Genomic DNA, 18,037 nt, shown 5'->3' on the forward strand with positions numbered 1-18,037 from the left:
TTCTTTGGGGGCAGATAATAAGGTCAGGAGCTAGGAGAGGAGTATGGAGCAACAGTCCAAAGCTGGGGAGTCAGACACCCTAGGGTCCAGAACAACATAGTATGAAGGCACCAAAAGGAAAGTGATGTTTCATGTCAGTCTTTCATGTGCCCAAGACAGCATTCTTTTCCAGGAGAAACATGTTAGACGTCCCGCCTGTTCACTCCAAGGCATGGGCATTGCTATGGTCCTGCCTACTCATGATGCTGGTTAAGGGGTGGAGAAGGTGATCTAGAAGAATGAGAGGATGCTTTTGAACATCTCCCATTATGATCTGCCCTCCTTCCACTTGCTTGCATCCGGATGCCTTTTCAAATAATTACTACCCCAAGGTTGGGAGGTATAAATAATCCAAGGACTCTCATTGCCACTGAGAGTTCTGTCTCTCATGCTGATTGGCCTTCCTGGAGTGTGAATGTCATGGGAGGAGAGGCCACCAGAGTCACGCTATCCCAGATCAAACTTGATCTTCTTCTAAGTAGTGTCTGATCTACTCTCTGCTCTCTTCCACCAGCTTCAAAGGGTATTTATAAGTGGCTTTCTTTCCTAGAAACTCTGTCCAAGTTTACATGTCCCCTTTTTGAAAAAACCCTTAGCTCTTCTGTCTTGGAATCAATATGTAATATGGTAAAGAGTAGGCAATTGGGATTAAGTTACTTGCCCAAGGTCACACAGCTAGGAAGTAACTAAGGCCAGGTTTGAACCCAGGATTTCCATCCCTAGGCCTGGCTCTCTATCCACTAAGCTACCTAGCTGCACCCACAAGCCTTCTTAAGGAGTCAGAGAGGATAAGTGGAAGAAGGAGAAGTGAAGGTATATTTGGGACCTAGAGACCATAGTATCAGGCAATAACCATCTGTTCTTTTACTGATTTTAGTCACACACACACACTATTCCATGTTATTCTCTGGTATCACCAACACTCTGGTGGATTGAAAACCCATTAATTTCTCAACATAAACTGTGTTGAAAATCACTGTACAATGCCATTTTCCCACTACCAGAAAAAAAATAAACTATCTAATCTGTTTATGAAAAATGACAAATTCATTCAATTTAACAAATATCTTTTAAGTAGAGAATATAGAGAATGTCTCAAGCCTGTACAGTTTTAAGCTTCAAAAATGCACTAAGACTTTGACTACATGTACATGTACAGTGTTTTGAAAACCCTATGGGTAAGCAATTATTATATATTATTAAATATATTAAGAAAACCTTAAGCAGAGAATAATAGAGAATATAAATGTGAATAAGGCCCTCAAAGGTCTTAACTTACAGGGAATGTAAGATATATATAGAAATAATAGCAATAATAATAGAGCCCATTTACATGATGCTTTAAGATTTACAAAATACTTTCCTCAGAATAATCCTGTGATTTCAGTAACTCAAGTATCATTATGCTTTTTTTTACAAATAGGAAACTCAATTTAGAGAAAATAATAAGTGCAATGCAAAAGGTACATGCAAACTGCTAGTTGGATTCAGAGAGAAGAATTCTAGATCTAGTTAGAGAATCAGGGAAGGTTTCATGTCAGAGTTGGCATTTGAACCAAGCACTGAAGGATAGATAGAGGACTTCAGTAGACAGAGCTTAATGGAAAGGACATTCCAAATGAAGGAAAGCAATGAGGTCAAAGATTTGAGGCAGGAAAGCATGGGTTGTGTTTAGAAATAACATAGAGGGCAGTTTTGCCCAATTTTAGGGTAAATATAGGAAGAGTGAAAGAAGAAGCCGAAGAATCAGATTGAGGCTGAAAAGTGAAGGTCCCTGGCTGAGGATTGGACTTAAATATTTTAACTGTGAGTGACACTGTCAGTCAGTCAGTACACATTTACTAAATACCTATTATAGGCCAGCATTGTAACTAAGCCCTAGAATCCTGTTTAAGTCATTCTCTAATGCAGAGGCATCCTACCATGCCTCACCACTCTCTAGTGCAGCCCCAACCAGATTAAAATGTAAATGGAGATATTTAGCAAAATAAATAAAAATTACCTTACATTTTAAATTAAGTCAAAATTCAGCCAATATGATGTGATGACCCCCATATCTATTTGAGTTTGACACCACTGATATAATGTAGTATAGAAATTAATCTAGATTTGGAAGCTTCTTGGGAGAGAACATAATAGTAAACTAGGCCAGTGATAATGAAGACTTGAAGGGAAAACAGAAGGGGAACCCGAGGAATGGGGAAGTACACACAGGTTTAAGAGATAGGGTAATCAGAGCTGACATAACGTGGCCACTAATTGAAAAGAAAGAGGAGCATATCAAAGATGATTACAGGGTGTAAATAATGGGTAATAGAGAGTGTTATAGAATCTTTTAACCAAAATAGGAAAACCAGGAGCTGACATTGGCTTCCAGAAATGGGGGAGATGAGGGTACTGGATTTAGTCAGAGAACCTGGGTTAGAGTCCCAGATCTGTCACTTACCACCTAGATGATCTTGGTCAAGTTACTCCTACTTGTTAGGCCTAAAATTCATCCCTTTCACCTCTAAGTGTCAAAGATTCAATTTTTTTTGTTTTTCAGTTGTTTCAGTCATTTCTGACTCTTCATGTTCTCATTTGGGGTTTTCTTAGCAAAGATACTGAAATATTTTGCTATTTCCTTCTCCAGCTCATTTTATAGAAGAAGAAACTGAGGCAAAACAGGGCTGAATGACTTGCCTAGGGCCACACAAATAGGAAGTGTCTGAGGTCATATTTGGACTCAGGAAGATGGATCTTCCTGACTCTAGGCCCACTGTCTTACCTAGCTGCCCCAAATCAGTTGGCAGCATTTAAAAAGCATCTATTATGTGCCAGGTACTAGGCTAGATACTAGGGGATACCAAGACATATATAAAACAATTTCTACACTTAAGAAACTTACATTTTATTGGGAGAGAAAAATGTATACATATAAATATATGCAAAATAAATATAAACAAAAAATACAAAGTAATTTTAAAGTATAAGTTTGGTTGGAGACATATTTGAAAAATAGCTGAAATTGCATTAGCTCAACAAATGAAGAAAGATGCAGGCTTTAATTATTGCTATTATTAATAATTATAATATATTATTTATTTTAAAAATAATTGCACCTGCTCATGTTCATTTTTTTCTTGAAGGACACAAAACCCCATTCAAATGCAACAAGAACATTTTTTTCCCATTTTGCATTAAAAAGTCAGATTAAGTATCCAATCAATGAAAGTGAGAATTGTGTCCATGGAAGGTCTCTACTACAGGCAGTGAAAATTTTCAGCAAGGTGTGACACTACAGGGAAAGGGTTCTTAGCCTTTTGACATTATGACATCGCGTTGATGTCTGACTTCAAGATGCTACCACTACTTATCCAAAAAATTTCAGCTAAGCATAGTCTAAATTTTCCCCCTGAATTTCCTTTATAATATGTTTTCCACTTAATTCTATTTTTGAATGTATTAGAGTCCAATTTTGGGCATTTGGTGCCCTAAAGAGAGAGTTCAATTTGAAATCAAGGAAGTCCAGGTTCAAATCAACTTTGTGTCTATTTCCTCATTTGTAAAACGAGGAGGTTGACCTCTAAGCTACCTTGATGTAATGCATACAAGTGAAACCTATTATTTCTCTTCCTATGTCATCCTCAAATCTTTCAAGTTAACAAAAGCCAAGAAATAAAAAAAACTAAAAAGCAACAAGTGAAGGCATGTTATCATCTTAGGTCCTACCTGTTGACATTGACAATCGCAGGACTCTCAGGATTGTTTTCTGACAGTTTCCCTTACTGAATACAATCCTTTGATTCCTTTTGATTTCTAGGTCAAGTGATGAAAATATGTTTAACAAAAAAACTTAGTAAAATTGGGGATTGGAAGTAAGGGTAATTTGAAAGAGAACTAAGGAAAGAAAATAAATAGTTAAAGGGTTTTTAAATGAAGAGGTGATGAGGAAGAGTATTTAGAAACAAATGGAGAATTATTCTAAAGAATCTGTTGGTCACTAAGGAAAATTCATACATTCACAATTTAATAAGTTGGAAAATCCAAAGGGAACCATTCACTATAAAACAATGACCATGGAGATAGAATAATAGCCTATTTAACCTTTGCCAATTTACCTGAGCATAGAAGAGGTCAAAACAAAAGCACAACAGGACTGTGGTCAAAATCATGGGTTAAGTCAACCTAACCCACCTGAGAGGGATCAGCTCCTCTGGGCAGCAGCATCCCTGTCTGTCAGGGTTCTGCCAGACCTTTGCAGAAGCACATCTGGGCCTGGGCCTAGGCCTGTTTTTCACGGCTCATTTACAATGTCCCTGTTCTATTTCTGGATACTCACTCCTTCCCGAATGACACTAGAGCCCAATTTCCCAACACCCACTTTGACAAGATGGCTTTGAAAGTGCTATTCAGAGCTGATCCCTAAGAAACCAACATTTTCAGGCACTTGATGCTAAAAGTGAAGAATTGGGGTGGGGGTCTGTTTATGTTGTTTTTTCCCCCCAAACTTGGAAGGCCATTACTCTTCCCTAGTTTGGATAGTTTCCTTTATTTAAAGGGACAGCTGCAGACAGCATCAAAGCTTCCTCGCCCAGACTATAAAATTACTCAGATCAAGGACTGGAAAAATGAACTGTTTGGAAATATGAGACCCTTATCCCAAATCAATGGAAGGCAAGTCAGCCAGACTCCAGAAATGCACATTCTCGTTGGCTTGGCACACATCAGGATACAAACACTAGAATATTATATCCAAATTCAGAAATTGAAACTTTCACAGGCCTCTTTCCCGGCATCCAGAGATAAGTGAGGGATTCAAATTCAATTTTGAGACCACTGATCCTCCTGTTAATAACCAAACCTTTCCAAGTTTTAAATGTTGAGTAAATAAATATTTCTGAGTGCTTACTGTTTAACTTGGTGAAGAAGAAACCATGGGGACATGAGGGCTGTCTTCAAGTATTTGAAGAGCTGTCATGTGAAAGAGGGAAGACAGTTATTCTGCTCTGTCTCAGAGCTAGGAAAAATGGGTAGAAGTTTCAAAGAGGCAAATTCAGGGTTGGCTTAAGGAAATACTTGCTAATAATTAGAGTTGTCCCAAAGTATAATGGAGAGTCTCCAGGCATTTAAGATCTTCAGTGGAAAACTGAATGACTATCAGATATGTTATAGAGGAGATTTTTTTTCAGACAATCATTGGATTAGATGGTCTCTGGGGTCCCTTCCATTGCTGTAATTACATAAATCTGTGTATAGATGTATAGGTTGGGGAAAGGAAGGATGAAGTGGTGATTAAAAAAAATTGAGCATCAGTTCACAATGATGTCATACAATATGAGGATTGTGAAAATTCTACATGAGTAGCCTTTGAGTAGATACTCAATAATTATTTGTTGGATTGATTGATTGATTAAGTGATTTATGGTGTGACTAATCTTCATGGGGGCCAGATCCTACTGGTTATGTCCCCTGATTTCCTTTGCCATCCTCTAGTATTCTTTCAAATAAAAATTCAGTAAACATTAAATAGAGCATTGAGGGGTAGGGGATGGAGTTTTGATTAAGCATAGTCTCCACTTATGAAGTTTATAATCTAATAGACAACCATAATATGAAATAATGTTTTATTTTTAAATAAATTGTGGTTTGGTGACTAAAGAACTAGCCTTGGAGTCAAAAAGCCCAGTATTCAAATCTTACCTCTGATACAGACTAACTCTGTGTCCCTGGGTAAACCACTCAATTTCTCAATATCCCAAGCAACCTCCTAAAACTGTAAGTTGCAAGAAATGAGCAGACCCACAGTGGTAGGGAGAATTCTCTCACTATGTCAATAATTCACTATGTCAATGAAACCTTCCCATCTCTAGGCCTAACTCTCTATCCACTGAGCCACCCAGCTGCCCTTTCATATTTACTTATGCGAGAACATAGAAGGGGGGGGCATTTCTCTTATTCTATACATACTCTTGTATAAGACAAAAGGTAAGGGTTTTTTTTTTAAAAAAGCATAAAATATAAACTCCTTAAGGACAGAGATTGTTTTATTTTTGTCCTCATATTCCTAGTGTCTGATATAGTGCCTAGCCCATATAGGTACATAATAAATACTTACTGATTCATTTAATGAGAGTAAAACCCTCAGGTATCCTCCATCTCCAGGAAGATAAGATAAGAACTGATAAAAGTGATCATATATCCCTTGGATTTTATTGAATGATATTGGACTTTGTCAGGAAACATCTTTTCCAGCCTAAGTTAAGTCAGGGCATGGGCCAAAATGGAATGAGAAATTAGAAGAGGTAAAAGCAAGATGAAGTGGATAGAGTACTGAACCTGGAATCCAGAAACCTGGGTTCAGGTGTTAGCTCTGCTATTTCCTCTTCTATAAAATGATGTAGTGAGTTCAAATGGCCTGTGAAATTCCTTTTTACAATAATATCCAAGGTTTCTGTGAATATGGTTATCCTTTTGCTTTTTTTTTTTTAGGATTTTCTTGGAAATTTTATTTTTTCTTTGAAGTCTTCAGGATATAGGCTGTAGGTGACTCAATGGATAGAGTCCTGGGCCTGGAGTCAGGAAAACTTTAATTCAAACCTGGCCTTGGGCACTTAGTAGCTGTGTGACCCTGGGCAAATCACTTAACCTTTGTCTCAGTTTCCTCAACAGTTTAAAAAAAAAAGGATACTAATAGTATCTACCTCCCACATTATGAGGATTCAATCAGATAATAATTGTGAATTGTGAAGCATAGTACCTGGCACATAGTAAGTACAATAGAAGGGTTAGCTATTATTATTGTCTGTGCACAACACTAGAGAGAGGCTAAGAGAAACCAAGGCAGGGGTTCTTAACATAAGGTTTGCAAACTTGCATGGAAAAAAAATTATAGCTTTATTTTCAATAACCTCTAATATTTCTCATATTCTTCAATTATCTGAAAACATTATTCTGGGAAAGATCCATAAGTTTCATCAAACACAGGAATATAACATACACAAAAAGGTTTAGCATCTCTGAACCAAGGAATGAAAAACAAGTTGATGAGAAAATATCCTAAGGGGCAGAGAGGATTTTTCTCTAAAGAACTTGGTCAACCCAAGGATTTCTCTGAACTTCATACCCCTAAGATCACTCCTAGAAGGCTGATGATGCAGATGAGTAGAATCCTATCTTGTTTCATTATTACATGGATTCATATGATCTACAGGTTGAACCACATCTCCTGAAAGAGAGTTCTGTGCATGCATTAAAAACCTTAGAAGATTCTTTGCAAATGCCAAGGCTGCCTATCCTCTTCCCTAATATTAAGATTATAGAAAAAAATGCTGTTAGTATTACTTTGCTAAATCTTCTGTGCTTTCTTCAGGGATTATTCATAGAAAACTGTGTGAGGAGAGACAATTTAAGAAGAAAATAGGACATATGCTAACTTGGAAACAGCTGGTGGGGCCAAACCCACATGACTGCCTTCTGCTATTCATTCCAAGAATACCCTTTGGATTATTATAATGACCTTGTGGTCATAGAAAACCATTCTTGCCCTTTCGTCTTTTTTCATCATTTAGGTGGCAGTCACTTGGTAAGCAATAAGAGGCATTCAGGTGAGAACACTAAATTGGACAAATTGTATTTCTGGAAGAGACCATTTCAATAAGCCACTCTGTTTGGACTAGGAACATTGGTTAGGTGAAGACTGACCTCATCTTTCTTCCTTCCTGGACCTTTCCTTTCTTTCTTTCTTTCTTTCCTTCTTTTTTTTTTGTGCATTTGTTTTATTGGTTTTGTTTTATGTGGCTTGGTAAGGATAGAGAAAGCAAAGAGCAAGGTAAAGGGGGCTGGACAAATGGCAAGGAATGTCCGAGAGTCCTTACATTTCATCACTGAATTCTGCAAATCAATGTGTGCAATCCCATAATAATCCAGTGTCAATAAGAGAGAAGTTATAACTAGTTCATTTAACATAATTATAGTGCAGAATTCTGCCAGCCATAAAGAAAGACTTTGAACTGCTTCCCTTTCTCATTTGCCTCTTGCTTTTTTATGGTGGGAGGCTCAGACTTGTTGGATGGGGTCCAGGGCTAAATGGAAGCCAAGGGGGAGGGAAAGAATACCAAGACTTGGTTTGTATTTCAGTGTGCAAGGAATATTGGAAACAAAAAAGTCTGCACTCTGAGAGATTCCTATGGAGTTCTTAAAACCCAGAATATTGCTTCTTGGCTTCTGTTGTTATCACCTTTTTCTTCAGAACCAAAAAAAAAAAGACTCCAAGTAAGCAAGAGCCACAAGCGAAATTCAATCACAATCCACATGAACTTGCTATAAACAGATACACTTGAGGCATAAGGTGAATATCAGCCCTGGGCCAATTGTAAACTATTATTATTATCTTAAAGACAAGTCTCTAGAACTCTAAATTGGAGAGTAGGTTTTGTTGTTGTTGTTCAGTCGGTTCATGACCCCAAGCAACAAAGCATATCAGGCTCTTCTGTCCTCCACTATCTCTTAAAGTCTATGCAGATGCCAATTTGAATTGGTGCAGGGAATTTCCTTGACAGGAGTTCCCTCCACTAATAAAATCAATATTATAAGTCATGCTAATGTAGAATGATAAAAGTTTGGCTAATTGATATTGCCAGATTTGGGGAACTTCTATATGACTTTTTATCTTCTTCCCACACAAAAACATTTCTCAGACTAGCTTGAATTTCTTCCTGCCCACTACCTAATGGGTCATTAAATGGTCCCCAAGTAGGATGCAATCGGGAGGCAGAGAAGAAACAAAAACAAATTAAAGGCATGAATAACCACAGACTAGGTAATCAATCCCTGAATGATCAAGAATGATCTATGAAGGAATAGGCAAAGGAGATTAAATACCATCCTAATTCCCTTTCCTTGAGCCACTTCTATTCTGTATTCTACAGTCTCTCTGTTGATTTAAATTTTTGTTCTTGTGTGTACTACAGGGAAAGTTCAACCCCCTCAAGTTCATCGGACTTAATAGATGGATGCAAATAATGGAAGGAAAATAATTACTGTTGGCCATACTCTAATCCTACTTGTTTTATGTGGCAGACTTCTGTGTTTACAGAAGATAATTAGATACTCAGAGGAACTTCTCCCATATGTCTGAGATACTGAGGTGACAAAAGGTCAGCAACTCCCTGGTGTGCTCCCCACACCTTTCCTTTCTCCTTAGAAGAAAGGTCATCTTTACATTAACCTATAAGGGAGAGGCTCAAGATAGCTAGGAAATGCTGAATTGAGGACATAAATCCACACATCTTTCTCCAAAGGTATTCACACTGTCAGTACCTTCATTTCTGTCTTCATAATATTCCCATTTCACAGAATAAACACAGTTCTAAGTTCATTGCTTCTTCAGTCCAAAACAAAACATACAAATAGCAAGTCAGGGTTGGGGTAAGTGAAAGGAGACCCAAACCTTCAAAGAGTACCAGGGAACAAAGTTCTAATTACCCTTGCATGCCAGCAGGACTCTTTTATTAGGTCATTGACCAGCAGAGGTAAACGGATGATTGAGGGACTTGATCAAACTGATCCCAAAGCATGTATCTGCAGAAGCAATTCCTTCTTGGAAGATGAAGGTACACCTTTATACCTTGACACTTGCTGGCTTGGTGTCTGAAGTGTAAGGAAGGGCATGTCTAAGGCGGGGAAGTAACAGAGTGAGAGTAATCCATCAATAAGAGAAGGAACCCAGGATAGCAATAACCAAGGAAGCCTCACTCACAGCAACACCACAGAAAATCTTCTACAATATTTATGAGTATTCACACTAACATGCAGCATGACAGAAGTGAGAAAAGCCCATTAAAGCATCACCTGAAGAGCAAGAAATAAAACTAGGGCTCCTGGGAGAAGGAAAATGTATACTGTCTTGCTAAACTGGGGACTGAACCACCACAATTGCTGTAAGAGAAATCACACAGACAAGCCAACAGCAAGTTTCAGTGACGGCAAATACAAACCAAAACCAGATTGGAGTCATTCCAATCAGCAGATGCTGAAAGGGAAATCTCTTTAGTCTGTGTTAGTGTACCATTCCCCTTCAGAAAATATGGAGAAAGGAACTCCTTAACTCTCCCTCTCTCAGGGCCCCTCCCCCCGCCCCCCACTACTTTTACCTCATATCTGTCTTCGCATTTCACATGATTGAATAGAAAAGGGTTTATGGAGGCATTATAAAAGGGAAGAAGGAAAAACTTTTTTCAATATTATGTTTTCCAAGGTAGGCTCAGATTACAAAGATATTAGTCTGGAGCATCTAGGTAGCTCAGTGGATTGAGAGTCAGACGTAGAGACCAGAGGTCCTGAATTCAAATGTGACCTCAGGCACTTCCCAGCTGTGTGATCCTGGGCAAGTCACTTAACCCCCATTGCCTAACCCTTACCACTCTTCTGCCTCAGAACCACTAAACAGTATTGATTTTAAGACAGAAGATAAGGACTTAAAAAAAAAAAAGACTTGGTAGATAACTATTTTTATTCCCCTTCTTTCTCTAGGTGCATAGAGTGCATAGAGTACTGGACCTGAAGTCAGGAAGACCTGAGTTCAAATCCAGCCTCAATCATAATAGCATTTATTAGCTATGTCACCATAGGCAAGTCATTCTCTCTCAGTTTTCTTATCTATGAATGATAAAAAAAATGCTACCTACCTCCTAAGGTTGTTATAAAGATACAAAAATATATATCCAGAGTCCTTTGAAAAATCTTAAAGTACTATTTTAAGTACTAGTTTTGTTACTATTATTTACTACAAGAGATTGTTTGCTTGGTAGTGATGGTGAGAGGGATATTTTCTCAAGTGAAGGTGATGCAAGCATACAAGTTGTCAATAAAATGTTTTAATTTTTTTTTAATGAAAGATTTTAGAAAGGATATTTTTTAATCCAAGGTAAAAGATTTTGAGGGAACTGTTTTTAGAATGATCTAAGGAAAGTCCATATGTTCATTGGTGGATGTCCTCTCTTTATAGTTCTCATTCCTGCAAAAATAACAACAGAAAAAATGGTAGTTCTTCTAGAAATAGAGGTGGTGAATAGCCCAGTATTTTATTGGATCTGAATTCTGTATCATAGAATGATAGCTTTAGAACTGGATCTCTCTCCCTCCTTTGTAGAGCTGGATGAAATAAAGGTGTTATAAAAGAAAAACTATTTCAATAAAATTGTCTTTGAAAAAAATGAAAAATTTAGAGCTGTAAGGAACCCTAGAGATCATTTTCCTCCAACCCTTGGGGTCTAGGCCATTTGATAGAGGGAAAAAAATGAGATCAAAAGAGATCATATTACTTGCCTAGGGTCACCAGGTAAGTAGCAGTGTCAAGAGATCTGAATCCAGGTATGCTGACACTAAAAATCCTTGCTTCAAATTCCAGCCCAGGTGTTTATTCAACATGTGACTAAGGGTAAAGAGAATCCAAACAGCAAAACATTAGAAAATTGTCAAAAACATATAATTTTAAATCTGATTTCTTCGGTTACATGTAGAAACACTTTTTGATACATTTTAAAATTCAGATTTTCTCCCTCCCTAACCTTCCTCACCTCCATGAGGCAGTGAATAATCCAACATAGATTATACCCATACTTTCATCTAATAAATATATTTCCATATTGCTCATGTCACGATCACATATACAGTAGAAATCTTATGAAGTAAATATAGTGAAAGATGGCATACTTTGATCTGTACTCAATTTCCAATAGTTCTTTCTTTGACTGTGAATAACATTTTCATCATGAATCCCTTGTGGTTATCTTGGGAATTGGTTTTGCTGATAATGGTTTAGTCCTTCACAGTTGATCATCATATAATATTTCTTTTACTATATACATTGTTCTTCTCACTTCACTTGGTATCAGTTCATATAAGGCTTTCTAGGTTTTCCTGAACTCATCCTGTTTATTATCCCTTATGGCATAATAGTATTCCATTACAACCATAAACCACAACTTGTTCATTCATTCCCCAAGTGATGGACAATTCCTCAGTTTCTAATTCTTTGCTATTACAAAAAGAGTTACTAAAAATATTTTGGTATAGGTAGGTCCTTTTCCCCTATCTCTGATACTCTTTGGGATACAGTAATGGTATTTCTGGGTCAAAAGGTATATGAAGTTTTGTGACCCTTTGAGTCCAATTCTATATTGCTCTCCCGAATGATTGGATCAGTTCACAACGTCACCAACAGTATATTAGTATCCCAATTCTCCCATATCCCCTCCAACATTTATCATTTTCCTTTTTGGTCAAGTTAGTCAATCTGGTAGGTGTAAGGTGGTATCTCAGAGTGATTTTAATTTGCATTTCTCTAATCAGTAGTGATTTAGAGCATTTTTTCATATGCCTATGAATAGTTTTAATTTCTTCCTCTGAGAATTGCCTATTCTTATTCTTTGATCATATTTCAATTGAGGAATGCTTTGTATTCTTATCAATTTGACTCCATTTTCTCCATATTTGAGAATTGAGGCTTTTGTCAGAAATACCATAAGATTTTTTCCTAAATTTATTGTTTCCCTTTTCATCTTCATTGCATTGGTTTATTTGTACAAAAACATTTTAATTTAATGTAATCATAATTATCTTTCATTTTTTATAATGTTCTCTATGTCTCGTTTAGTCAGAATTCTTCCCTTGTCCATAAGTCTGACAGGTAAACTTTTCCATGTTCTCTATAATGCTTCTCTTTAGTAAGTCAAGTATCCATTTTGACTTTATCCTGGTGTGTAGTGTGAGGTGTTTGTCCATGTCTAATCTCTGTCATACCATTTTCCGGTTTGCCCAGCAATTTTTGTTAAATGAGTTATTTCTCCAAAAGCTTGGATCTTTGGGTTTATCAAACACTAAGATGCTATGGTCATTAACTGCCATTCTACATGGTTTTTTTTATTTAAGTTTAAAAATGAGAGCAGATGCATAACTTTACTTATTTGAGGAAGAATAGGCAGTGGAAAATCTTAACTCCTCAGTTAACCTCAGATAATTTCACCATACTGAAGCTAAAGTTGTGTCTGGTCTTTCCCCCTATCACATAGCCTATGGTTCAAGAAACAGCTGCTTCCCCACATTCAGAAATTAGCCATCATTCCTAGTTTCCTCTATTCATCGACTGACATCGTTCACTGTTTTTTTCTTGGGGGAGGGGGTGAGTAGCTTCCAAATATTTGGAAGAGAGAGAAGGGGATTATCAAAAGAGAACTGCCTATATGTAATACGAGATCTTTTGCAGGCAGAAGGAGGCATTTTATTCATCCATTTTCTCTCAATGCATGATCATTTTGTCTTAGTTTCTAACAATAAATGTATAGAAAAAGAATGTCATTTACAAAATGCCCTATCTATTGAGAAGATTCATTTTGAAGATGGAAAAACTAGAGAAGAACAGAGATACTTCACAATAGTTCAACTCCCAACCAACCTGGGTGAGGTGTTCCTTACAATTGTATAGTTGGGCCACCCACGTACCATCTGCTCATTCCCTAGGAGATGGTGCTGCCCACCTGGCTTCCTTTGAAGTAAGGAGAGAGAGAGAGAGAGAGAGAGAGAGAGAGAGAGAGAGAGAGAGAGAGAGAGAGAGAGAGAGAGAGAGAGAGAGAGAGAGAGAGAGAGAGAGAGATGTTTGGCTCATAAAGGGGTTACAGCGTGCCCTGTTACTGGACTTCCGATGCCTATCCTATTTCAGAGGTTATTTGGATGTGATTGGAAGATGAAGGCACCCTGGGAAAAGTTTGGAGAAAACAAATGGAAAAAGACCTGATTGGTGAGCCAAAAAAAGACTACTTTGGCCTTGAGCAATTTCTTCTCTTTAACCGTTGTCTGTTTGTACCTCCTCATCTCTGGCAGGCAACACTATCCTTGTGAATTTGGGAAGATGCTTGGGCTTGCCAAGGAAAGCAGAGATTCTGCCCACTGACACAGAGTGGCAACATAGTATGCACTAGGAAAGAGAAAGGAAAGAGAGAAAAGTAGGGCCAATGTAAAAAGAAGATTAGAAGTTATGGAGAGATGAAAGATCAAAGAAAATAATTCAAGTCTCTGAGGTGTTTTACTCCTCAGTGATTGGGAAAGACGGGGGTAGGTAATATATTTCTGGATTTAGTCTGTGCCTAGAGATGATGCAAAGGGTGGCAGAATGTGATGTCTGCCCAGAACAAAAGCTTTTCAGGACTTTCTTAGTATCTATTATCTGCTCATAGATCTTTTCCCAGTGGCTTTAGAGATATTTAAGCAAATGAGTACAGCAATAGAACAACACTAACTTTCCAGTAGCCAGAAAAAAAGAGAGCAAGGATAGAGGGAAGAGGAAAAACAAGATAGGAAACTGAAAAAGCATATTAGAAACTTTGGGGGGGTGTAAATTTTAAGCTTTTTAAGTGACTAAAGTCAGAGTAATCACTTGTAGAGCAAATCAAATGTGTATCCTTGATCCCCACCCCACTCCCACTCTTAACATAGCAACTGAAACACACCTAAATTTAAAATCTTTTAGCTAACCTGCTATCTAAGTTACTTACCCAAAGAAAGTTGAACAAAATAGTTCAACAAAATGAGCATCCCTTACATGACAGAGCCAACTTCAAATTCCTTATAGACCAGGTAGACATCAATGTCAAAAAATATATACTGTCAGGGCATATGACCCTAAGTAAATCACTTGGCTTTTCTGAACCTTATTTTCCTTCTCTGTAAAATGGAGGAAAGGCAGCTCAGTGGTGAAATTAATAGAGTACCACTGGAATCAGGAAGATTCATCTTCCTGAGTTCAAATCTAGCCTCAGACATTGCCTACCTGTGTAACACTGGGCAAGTCACTCAACCCTGTTTACCTCAGTTTCCTCATCTACAAAATGAGCTAGAGAAGAAAATGGCAAACCACTCCAGTATCTTTACCAAGAAAACTCCAAAAGGGGTCATAAAGAATTAGCCACAACTGAATGACTAAATGACTAAACAACAACAAAAAAGGGAGGGGGCGGATGATACCCTATCTCTCAGAATTGGGTTGGTCAGATGAGATAATGTATGGAAAATTTCTTTGCAAATCTTAGACCACTAAATAAATATTATTATTATTATTATATATGCAAAGTACTGCATAGAGAGGAATTGATATTAGTCATTAGGAAAAGACTCTCCTGAGCACCCTTGGAAGTGTCAAACCCTTTACGGGGGAAAAAATGAGCAGAGGTTATTAGAGAGTCCATAAATGACTGACTGATCTCACATCTATACTCAAGATGCAAGAGTTTCCTTTGTCAAGTGCCTTACAGAGACTGACTGGACCTTCAATTTCATTGTTAGGGAACTCCATATACAGTGTTCCCAAAAGTCTTGGTAGAGATTTAAGATATTAGAGCATTAAAATCTGCTACGTCTTTTGGGATGCCCTGTATCAAAAATATAAGGTGAGGAAGTGCCCAATATCAATACAAGTCTTCACTTTTTCAGCAATTCAGAGTCAGAGAACTGCCTACACCATTGAGAGGTTAAATGATTTGCCCAGAAGTCATACGATTACTGTATATCAGAGACAGAAGTTAAACCCATATCTTCCTGCCTTCTGAGCCAGCTCTCTACTCACTACTCCACACTGCCTCTTTAATAGCTGTGGGATACTTAAATAGCCATGGTAACTTGAGCCTCTTCAAGGTTTATTGCTACAGGCAGTTTGGGATTCATAAGAGTAGCCAGCCCAACTTGGATGTGTTAAGTGAGCTCTGTCACTTCCCAGCTCCCATTCCTTCTTGGCAGAAAAATAGAGTAACACAGGCAGGCTGGGCTGAGCCATCAGCACCTTCTAACATATCACTGGCATCAACTTACTCATTGCTTTCCTTTGACTTTAAGACTAATGTCTCCACTGACAAGCCTATTCTAATATGATTAACAAAATGAGAAGCAGAGTCACTCAGTTGTCAGCAGTGCATTATTGGGCAGTTAAATAACACAGTTTCCTCTCAGTAAAGTGAAATGGTAATGGAGACTGTGCTTCTCTATTTTCCTTAGTTCCTTACATTATAATGTGCCCATGGAAGCACATCTGACCCCGCAGGTTTTCTCTAGTCTTTTTCTTCAACATTCCTGCATTCTTTTCTCATATAATCCAACCAGAATTTGTAAGTGACTGTTTACAAGTTGTTATGCTAGAAAACAAGGATACAAAATCAAAGCCAAAAAGAAAAAGAAAATTCTCTCCACAAGAAGTTTACATTCTGGAGTGCAGAAGGGTTTTAACCAGCTACAGAATAGTTTGAGGAGAAGAACCCCATTAAGGAAAGAGTTCCCATAGAATGTGGCTGACGTGAATCTTTTTTAGCCTTATTTTCTGTCTTAGAACAAATAGTAATTATTGATTCCAAGGCAGAAGAGCAGTAAGGACTAGGCAATTAGTGTTAAATGACTTGACAGCTAGGAAGTGCCTGAGGGTTAAATTGGAACCCAGGACCTCTTGTCTTCATTACTGACTCTCTATCCACTGAACCATATAACTGCCCCTCAATTTAATTTCTTTAAAAAGAGAGAGAGAGAGCCAGGCCCAGAGACCAAAGGTCCTGGGTTCAAACCTGACCTCAGACACTTCCTAGCTGTGTGACCCTGAGCAAGTCACTTAACCCCTGTTGCCTAGCCCTTATTGCTCTTCTGTTTTAGAACCAATACACAGAATTGATTCCAAGACAGAAGGTAAGGGTTTATAAATTAAAAAAAAAAAAAACATTACCTTTCATCTTAGAATCAATACTGTGTACTGGTTCCAAGACAGAAGAGCAATAAGGGCTAGGCAATGGGGGTTAAGTGACTTACCTAGGGTCACACAGCTAAGTATCTGAGGCCAGATTTTAACTCAAGATCTCCCATCTCTAGGCTTGGATCTCAATCCATTGAGCTACCTGGCTGCACCATCTTCCTCCCTCAGGATTGAATCTTAAAGGAATCTGGGTATTCTAAGATAAAGCAATAAAAAAAAGAATGAATACCAGGCATAGGGACAGTCCTTTAAAAGTAAAGAAGTGGGGGAGAGGAGGTAGAATGTTAAGTTGGATAACAACAAAATGGCCAGTTTGGCTTGGATGTAAACTATGGAGAGCTATCTCCCAATACTTGTAGATGGTCTCAGGTGGAAAGAAAAAAATTTGTTCTTTCACAAACTAGTCTTCCAGCCACCTTGATGACAAACTCAAGAGGTGATCAATTGAGAATGCTGCCTTTGTTGTTATTGTGAAAATCCCATCTATGTTCACTGCCAGGGCTTTCTTCGGGACTCAAAACTCTCTCCCTGAACCAGAGGGGCTGTATTTTTACTCTTCCTTTACCCACTGCCCTTCTTTCCCTTCAAGCAATGTTTTTCCTTTCTACTCTAACAAACTGAAAACCAGTTTGGTATAGTGGAATGGATTGCTAGGTTTGGGGTCAGAGGACTTACTACTTGTCTAAACACCGTATAACAAGTCTCTCAATGTCTCTCCATCTCAGTTTCCCTATTTATAAAATAAGAGGGGGAAGTGAAACTAGATGACCACTAAGGTTCCTTCCAACTCTAAAAACATCCTAAAATAGAAGGCTAAGCCAGTACTGTTGCTGAGTTCTAGACAGGTCTTGCTTGGCCTCTTCTCAGAGCTTTTCAACAATAGCCATTGATTACACCCAATGTGCAAACCTCTGTGTCAAGAAATAATACTGGAATAGTTGAAAGGTTTCCTTGAAGTCAGGGCTACCTAGATTCCTATCAAGCGTCTGACTCATACATACTTATGACCTTCAGGCAGCTAGCTCTCACTTATAAGCAGCTGATCTGCATGAGTAGAAAGATTTTCCTTACCTGAAAATCCCTGCATCAATAAAATCACTGATCTAGGTCTAAAAAGTTGTTCTGCACTAATTAGGCACTGGGGATTCAGTGACAAAATAAAAGACAGTTTCAGCCTTCAACGAACTCACATTTCACATTCTAAAAAAGGGAGAAGTGTGAATATAACATATACAC

At 37.9% G+C, this 18,037-nt stretch overlaps 1 protein-coding gene across 2 annotated transcripts in view; it reads left to right on the forward strand.

The window, feature by feature from the left end:
* SH3RF2 (SH3 domain containing ring finger 2) overlaps positions 1–18,037 on the forward strand; it is a 180,249-nt gene that overhangs the window by 43,551 nt on the left and 118,661 nt on the right. The gene's annotated exons all lie outside the window — the stretch shown is intronic.

Source organism: Monodelphis domestica, chromosome 1 (assembly GCF_027887165.1).
Source record: "Monodelphis domestica isolate mMonDom1 chromosome 1, mMonDom1.pri, whole genome shotgun sequence".
In the NCBI taxonomy this organism is placed as follows: Eukaryota; Metazoa; Chordata; class Mammalia; order Didelphimorphia; family Didelphidae; genus Monodelphis; species Monodelphis domestica.